At 29.7% G+C, this 9,006-nt stretch overlaps 1 protein-coding gene across 1 annotated transcript in view; it reads right to left on the minus strand.

The window, feature by feature from the left end:
- The window catches only part of LOC110019405 (SKP1-like protein 1A), a 17,301-nt gene that overhangs the window by 2,896 nt on the left and 5,399 nt on the right, over nt 1-9,006 (minus strand). The gene's annotated exons all lie outside the window — the stretch shown is intronic.

Here is a 9,006-nt window from a genome sequence, read left to right on the forward strand (position 1 = left end):
CAAAACTCTAGTTATCTTTTTAAGTTGTTACTGATTTGCCAAAATATCAAAAATATCAAAAATATTTAAATTTTTATTACTGCAAAATATATTCAATTTAAGTATTTGTCTTTATAAAAATAGAAAGTTTTCTAAAAGTGCATATTGTATAAATTTCCTGTGGGTTTGATATTCAGGTCTTAATCAAAAAGTCCTATATTACTTGATAATGATACGTAGACTTGCATAGTATCCCAATATATATAAATTAAAATTTAAATTCTTATTTTTTTTCAGGATCAAGTTTTTGGTTTTGTTGTAAAGTAAGAAAATATAAGTGAAATATAATCCAAATTATTGTTGTACTTTACATATTAGCAGTATCTAGGAATCATGTTTTTGGCGCCGTTGTTGGGGAATCGAAAGCAAAATTTCTATTTTTAGAAAGTTGTATTTAAACTTTAAATATTGTATCTTATTTTCTGTGTGTTTTGAATTTTAATGTTAGTGTATGCATAGTTCAAGTTCTAAAGGACTGGTGTCCTATAATTCTGAATTAGAAAGAACTATAAGAAAAATCAGAAAAATAAAAAAAATAAAAATCTTGAAAATCCAAAAAAATTATAGAAATGGCAAACTGAAATAATCAAAATGCTAAAATTCATCAAGAGTTTAGACCTTTAAGAGATTATGCCAACCCTACTATAGATGAACTTCATTATAGTATTCAAAAAAACCTACTGCAGTGGCTAATTCATTTGAGCTTAAACCAGCTATTATCCAAATGATATCAAATAATTAGTTTGGGGGATCACCAACTGAAGATCCAAATTTACATCTTGTCAATTTTCTAGAATTGTGCTCTACATTTAAATACGATGGTGTATCAGATGATTTCATAAGACAGGTTATTTTCTTTCTCACTGAGAGATAAAGATAAAATGTGGTTGAATTCGTTAGCACCTGGAACTATCAGAACTTGGGGTTATTTAGCACAAAAATTCCTTGCTAAATATTCCACCATAAAAAACTACGAAGCTTAGAAATGATATTACATCTTTTAATCAGTTTGAAGGGGAATCTATTTATGAAGCATTGGAAAGATTTAAAGAACTCTTAAGAAAGTGCTTAAGAAAAAGAACTCTTAAGAAAGTGCCCACACCATGCTATACCAGATTGGTTAATAATGTAAACTTTTTTATAATGGATTAGTTGGAACTCTTAGATCAATTATTGATGTCGCTACTAGTGGTTCATTGATGCCAAAATCATTTCATGATGCTTATGCTTTAATTGAATAAATGGCTACCAATAATTTTCAATGGCCTTCTGAGATGGTGAATCCTAAGAAAGTAGCCAGCATTCATGAATCTGATGCATTTACCATGTTCGCAAATCAAGTTACAGCAATTTCAAGAAAGTTAGACCAATTTGAAATGAATTTTTCTCAACCAATTTTCATGATTAAAGAGAATTCATTAGGCTAAATGGTAGATTCTCAAGCATCATTAGAAATTTTGAATACCATAAATAATAAGAAAAATAACCCGTATTCCAATTTATATAACCCAGGTTGGAAGAACCATCCCAACTTTAACTGGAATAATAATTTGGGTGGTAATAATCAGCAATGAGGGAACAACCAAGGAAAACCAATTGGGAAACTGGAACAACCAAGGGAATAATAATTATAAATCTACTTATTCTCAAGGTTTCAATAGTAATACACAGTTGAAAGAGAAGAAGTTGTCTATAAGAGAAGTGGTATTACAAATGGAAAATCAATTACAAAGTCAAGGAGCTACAATTAAAAATATCGAGAATCAACTTGGGCAAATAGCAAATTCATTAAGTAATCGATCCCAAGGATCACTTCCTAGTAATACTGAATTAAATTCAAAAGACCAGAATAAAGAGCAAGTAAAAGTCATTCAACTTAGAAGCGGAAGAGAGTTGGAAGGTCGGGTTCAAAAAGAAATTGAAGTAGAGAGAGAAGAAATTGAAGAAATCAAAAGTGGACGCTCCAAAAGATTCTAAGAGACCTATTTCTCTACTGAAATTTGATTTGGAAAAACCACCACCTCCGTTTCCTCAGAGACTTTGTCAACAGAAGTTGGATAAGAAATTTTCAAAATTTCTAGAAATATTTAAGAAGCTTACAATTAATATTTCATTTACTGAAGACTTAGAACAAATATCGAGCTATGTAAAGTTTATGAAGGATATTTTCAACAGAAAAATGAAGTTTAAAGATAATGAAACTGTTGCACTTAGTGAGGAGTGCAAAGCGATAATTCAGAAGAAGCTTCCTGAAAGCTTAAAGATCCTGGTAGCTTTACAATTCCATGTGCAATAGGAGACAGATTTTATGAGAAGGTTTTATGTGATTTAGGTGCAAGCATTAACCTTATGACATTATAAATATTTAAAAGATTGAGATTTGGAGAAATAACCCCTACTACTGTAACTCTGCAGTTAGCATATCATTCTATAACATACCCTAAATGAGTTATAGAAGATGTCCTAGTGAAAGTGGCTCAATTTAAATTTCCCGGTTGATTTTATTGTACAAGATATGGAGGAATATAAAGAGATACCTATCATTTTGGGGAGACCTTTCCTAGCCACAGGAAGGGCAATGATAGATGTGCAAAAAAAAGAATTAACAATGCTTGTCAATGATCAAACTGTTACTTTTAATATTTCAAGATCAATGAAATACCCTGCAAAAGGTAAAGATGATGAATATTTTAGAATGAATGTTATAAGATATCTAAGTGAATGTTATTTTGAAGACTACTTATGAAGAAAAATCTGAAGAAAAAGATTTGGAACACGAGCAAGAAGAGGAATTAGATCAATGTGAAGATCTTTTTAAGGAAGATTCAAACAATGTTCGAGAAAGTTTTGAAATTCTGAACATGATAAACAAAGATAAATCATTTTGTCCATCTTTTGAGAAACCTTCAAAACTTAAGTTAAAGTTACTTCCTGATCATTTAAAATATGCCTTTTTAGAAGATTCCTCTACTTTATCTGTTATAATTTCCTCAAAATTAATGTTATAATTTCCTCAACAAAATTAACGATGGAAGATGAAGAAAGGTTGATGAAAATTCTAAAAAATTTTAAGAAAGCCTTTAGATGGACAATTACTGATATTAAAGGAATCAGTCCTTCAATTGGTATGCATAGAATTCATATAGAAGACAACTACAAACCTAGGGCTAATCCGTAAAGGAGATTGAATCCTGTTAAGAAAGAAGTTATTTAGAAAAAAATTTTAAACTGGTTGGATGTTGGAATTATCTACCCTATTTCAGATAGTGCATGGGTTAGTCCAATTCATTGTTTTCCTAAGAAATGAGGAGTAACTATAATTGTAAAAAAACATAATGAGTTAATACCTACTAGACAAGTTACAGGGTGGCGTATATGCATTAATTATAGAAAATTAAAACTTGTCACTAGGAAAGATTATTTTCCATTACCCTTTCTAGATCAAATGCTGGATAAACTAGCTGGGCATTAATACTTTTGTTTTCTCGATGGATATACTGGTTATCACCAAATTCAAATATCTCCTGAAAATTAAGAGAAAACAACATTTACCTGTCCTTATGGTACTTTTGTTTTTAGAAGAATGCCCTTTGGTTTATGTAATGCCCCTGCTACATTTCAAAGATGTATGGTGACAATTTTTTGTGATTTAATTGAAAAAGGGATTAAAGTCTTTATGGATGACATTTCAGTGTTTGGAACTTCATTTGACTCATGTTTAGAACATTATCTAAAGTTCTTAAGCACTGTGAAGAAACAAATTTAGTCCTTAATTGGGAAAAATGTCAATTTATGGTAGCAGGAGGAATTGTATTAGGACATCAAATATCAGGAAATGGTATGGAAGTAGATCCAGCTAAAATTCAAATGATCACTAATTTATCTTATCCAACAAATGTAAGGAAATTTAGAAGATTTTTAGAACATGATGGATTCTACATGCGATATATTAAAGACATTTCAAAGATTGCTAAGCCTTTATGTCATTTACTGAAGAAAGATGCAATTTTCAATTTTGATGAGGAATGCCTAAAGCTTTTAAATTATTAAAAGAAAAATTAATCACTGCACCAATTATCGTTTCACCAAATTGGGAAAAACCTTTTGAACTTATGTGCGATGCAAGTAATTATGCTTTTGGAGCTATTTTAGGACAAAGATATGATAAAATTTTTAAAGTTATTTACTATGCTAGTAAAACTCTTAATGAAACTCAAATTAATTATACAACAACTGAAAAGAATTTATTAGTAATAGTATATGCTTTTCAGACTATTTATTGTTGAGACTATTTATTGTTAGATTGTGAGACTTTGTTTTGTTGTGTTGTGAAGTATAGATTGTAAAACTATTTGTTATTTGAAATTCAGTTTAGTTCTGTTGTTAGTAGTATGTATTTTGTTAAATGTATTGTAATTAACTCTTTCTCAATAGATTTTATATGTATTATGTGCAATTTAATGTTTTACTCTTGTAGCATTTCATATTAGCACCTTCAATATTTCAGAATTAAGTTTTAAAATTAGAAGCTTCAACAGGTAAGTCTTTTCCTTATGTATATAATGTTTTCTTTCACCCTCTATTTTTTTCAATTCTTCATGCCAAATCTTTTAAAAAATTCAAGTTTGGGGGGAAAGAAAAATTTCTTTTTAAAGAAAGAAAATTGATTTTATTTGTCCTCACTTAGCTATATTTTCAAAATTTTTAAATTTAACATGAAATTTGGTATTAGAGGTTAATTTTAGATAATTATATTTATATTTCTAAATATATAATAAATTTAAGTAAAATTTTAATAGTTAAGGTTAATTTTAGATATTAAGATATTTGGTATGAGAGGATAAGACTGTGTTTTTCTATTTTAAGTAAAGAAATTTGTATTTTCGAAGTATTTAAAATCTTAGATATTCATGTAAAAAGAAAAGAATTAAATTTTATGAAATCTTTAAGCTAATATAAATTTGTTAAGTGAAGGAATGTGAAAAGTTTTTAAATTTAAGCGGAGGATAGTGAAGTTCAAAATCATTAAAGGTTATCCAGATATAGTAATCCCCACAAAGAAAAAGAAAAGAAAAGAAAAAGGATTGAAAATGATCTTGAAAAGAAAAAAAAAGTGAGGAAAAAAAAGTAGAGATATGGGGAGAAGCTTGAGGAGATGCCTAATTAAAAATTTGCTTCACTTGAATCAACTTAAGGAAGAAGACTTGAATACATTTTCTAAACTTTTATTTAAGTATTAGCTTATTTACTAGTAAAGTTCTATGAAGTAAATTTTCATATAGATACTCTAAGTGACTTTAATATTATAATTTGAATTTTTTCTTGAAAATAATAGAGAATTAGAAATCTTGGACTTGATTGTTGAATATTCATATACCTTTAGTATTAATTAGAGTTATTTTGAATTTTTATTTAGTTATGTTGTTATGTTTTGTAGACTAAAATATGAAAATCTAAAAGTTAAATTCTTTACCATAAGTCATATTTTTATTTAGTAGAGGAGTTACTTAAGGACAGGTAACATGTGAGTTTGGGGGATTTTGATACACAAATAATATATGCATTTTTAGACACATATTTTATACTCATTTTTGGTGATATTGCACTTTAATGAAAGATATTTTTATGTTTTCTTGCAGGTTGTTTATTTTTAAGACTTGAAGCAAAAAGAAAGCAAAAAGGATGAAATTTGGAATCAAAATGATATTTTTAAAGAAATACTCAGCGTCGACGGCGCTAGGAGCAGCGCCGACGGTGCAGGCTTACAGAACAAATGGTGAATTTTACTCAACGCTGACGACGTTGTTTGACAGAGAGCAGCGATTTAAATTATGTACCACTGGCGCCGTTGGTGCCAGAATGGGCGCCGACGGCGCCAATGTCGGATGAGACCTTGTTTCTAGAAGATTCAAAAAATTTGGACGCTTTTTGAAGAGTTTTTGGATGCACCTATTGGAGAATCGACTCTAGGCTCTATTTGAAGCTGAAATTAATCAGAAAAGGGGCTCCTCCTCATTCCTCCTTGCTCTTTTTCGCCACACCTCGCCTCCATACACTTTTTCCATCTTCATTCCACCACCATTCAAGAGTCTATTAGTGATCTTTCTTTAAGAGTTTAGAGTTTTTGTGGTGATATTAAGTGTGAATTCTTCTCTGAGAGTGTTGAAGAAGGAGAAAAGTGAGAGATTTCTTCTTCCTACATTTTCTAGGAGAGGCTACAATGGATTTTCTTTCAGAAAGAGTTTCACATAAGTGTTTTTTATTTATTAGTGTTGTATGAACTTTTATTAAAATATGAAGTTTGGGTTTTGTTGTATCTTTCTCAAGAAGTCTGAGTAGTTTCCGTTATCTTTCTCCCGTCCCTGAGATATGGTGAAATGAAGAGATAATATGAATTTGCTAATACTAAAATATAAAATAAATAGTGATGATTTTTCAACTCCAAACTTAATTTACTTTTTGATCTGTCCAATTGCAATTGAATTCCAATTGAATTGTTAAAATGTGTTGTGAAACATATGATCCGAGAAAATGGAGTATGAGTTCTACGATAGAATGAGGATCACATTTGATTCCATGAAGGAGTATTTCGTTTTACAATAGAGTGAGGATCACATTTGATTCCATGAAGGAGTATTTTGTTCATGGAATTAAGTGCAAATAAATATGAAAATATAAATTATTGAGTGTAGAATTGGAGATTTTAGGGTGACAGACTAAAATCTCCAATTTGGACTTAGTGTTTAAAAAATAAAGCGAGAGTTAGCATTCAGGTGAAGGGAAGTGGGAGCTCTGGAGTGGGAGCCAGTATCCTCCTAGCCTAACCACAGATTTAGGGACTAAACCTGGGATTAGCCAATGATTTTCTACAACACTGTATCAGAGTAGAAGATTAAAGCTGCTCCTATTTGTCACAATACATATTAAAACCATTTCTATCATCGGGGCTTAAATAGAAAGTCCTTTATTACTTGATAACGATACGTATACTTAAGTTGAATCCCAATATTAATTGCTTAAATTTCTTAATCATAAATATTGCATCAAGCTATTGGCGCCGTTACATAGTGGAGTCAAACTTATATAAATTTTACACAACTATATTTTTTGGGATCAATCTCACACTGTCAGCGTGCAAGAGTCTCCTTGCCCTTCGGTCGGTCGGTTGCAAGCCTACTGTTGGGCGCTTGTGGGTTCTCAAGAGGATTCTTTTGGAGCGAGTTTCTCGAGAATCTCACTCTAGAAGTAGCATTTGAACACTCTTTTGAGTTATGGCCACCCAGAGGGGCTCAAACTGGTCCATCATCCGCACTTGCAATGTCTGAACCTCTTCCTGAAAGTCTCGATGCACTGTCTCTCTTTTGAATTTCATGGGTGTTATGTCTCTCTGTGAGGTTTCTCCTTCGTAATTTGCTCTGCTTCTCATTTGGGCATGTTCATATTTACCGCACCGCCTTTTAGGATTTTGAATCTTAAATTGTCTTTTAAAAGTACACTCCTAGAGAGTTGGAGCCGAGAGAAGGAGAGGGAGAGAGGGTAGGAGTAGAGAATTCGAGGTAAACACTTTTATTCATCTTTTGACCTCCCATTTATAGGGGTCTTCTAATACAATTTTGAAAAGGAGGGAACAATTATGCCAACTCCCTAAATACAATTAATGTGCTAATTTAATATCATATTCAAGTTACATTTTAAGTAGAGTGCAACGTCTATGAATTAGTAGATGTGTTGAGTTTGGTCAACCAAGGCGCATGAAGGTCGCTCCCCATCAAGGGAAAATGGTTAGTCGATTAATTTTGACTGGCTGACCCAACGAGAAATTCATCCAGTTGAGATCGTAAGCAAGGTCCATTGACTAGATCCGTCGACTTCGTGTGTCGGTTGACTCAACCAAGTGATCAGTCGTCAGATGGTTCTATTCAGATTGTACTCTTTGATTCAGAACTTTGACTTTCCGATCGTCATTTTCATCCGTTCGATCCCTTTAAAATTTGTGCTGGCGGTTTTGATGCAAACTCTTCTAATAATAATAATAATAATACTATAAATTTATTATTTTTAAATTTAATTTCAATTTTCGGCATTTCACCAATAATAGAAATACTATAAATTTATTATTATTAAGTTTTATTATTATTTTCAGTTTATATTTTTTTAAATAATAATCTTAATAATTTATTTTATTATTTTTAATTTTCTTTATTTTCGGTTTATTTTTTATTATTATTTGTAAGTTTAATTTTTATTTTTAGTTTATGTTTTTTATTTGAAATTGATATTAATATAAAATTTTTTATTATTATTCCTATTATTATTATTATTATTATTTTATTATTTCTGTTATTATTATTATTAGGCAAAAATTAAAATAAAAAACTTATTTAAACGTTTAATAAAAAAAAATGTAAAATCGTCAAAATCCCGATCAACATGGCGGTTATGCCACGTCATTTATACATGTAAGGTACCTCTTTTCTCGTGAAGGCAAAAGTTTAAAAAATAGTTATTTAAGAACTTAACTTTAAAAAAAAAATAAAATGTTTAATTTAGTTTATTTAAGTAATTTGTTGAAATTAAATATTAAGAAAAAAATAAATTTATATATACTTTATTTTTTCATCAAACAAGTAATAATATGGATAAATTTTAAAGTTTATAAAATATAAATATAGAAACAAGAATTGAAAAAAAAACAAATAATAAATAAATGTCTCAAATAAAACCTTTGTATTTTATTATTACATAAATTCTATAATTTATTTTTAGAAATAAACTTTCTCTTTTTCATGCATAAATTAGCACCAAATTATTATGTATAAATATATCAAATTTTATGATACTTATGTAATTTTTCATATTTAATTTCAGCTCCAACTAGGCAACAGCTTTCGTTGGCCTTATTTAATATGAACCAACTAAAATATTTTGCCATTTAATTATGTGCTCTGATCAATATCCAATTTGGAC

This window comes from Phalaenopsis equestris, unplaced genomic scaffold (assembly GCF_001263595.1).
Source record: "Phalaenopsis equestris unplaced genomic scaffold, ASM126359v1 Scaffold000055, whole genome shotgun sequence".
In the NCBI taxonomy this organism is placed as follows: Eukaryota; Viridiplantae; Streptophyta; class Magnoliopsida; order Asparagales; family Orchidaceae; genus Phalaenopsis; species Phalaenopsis equestris.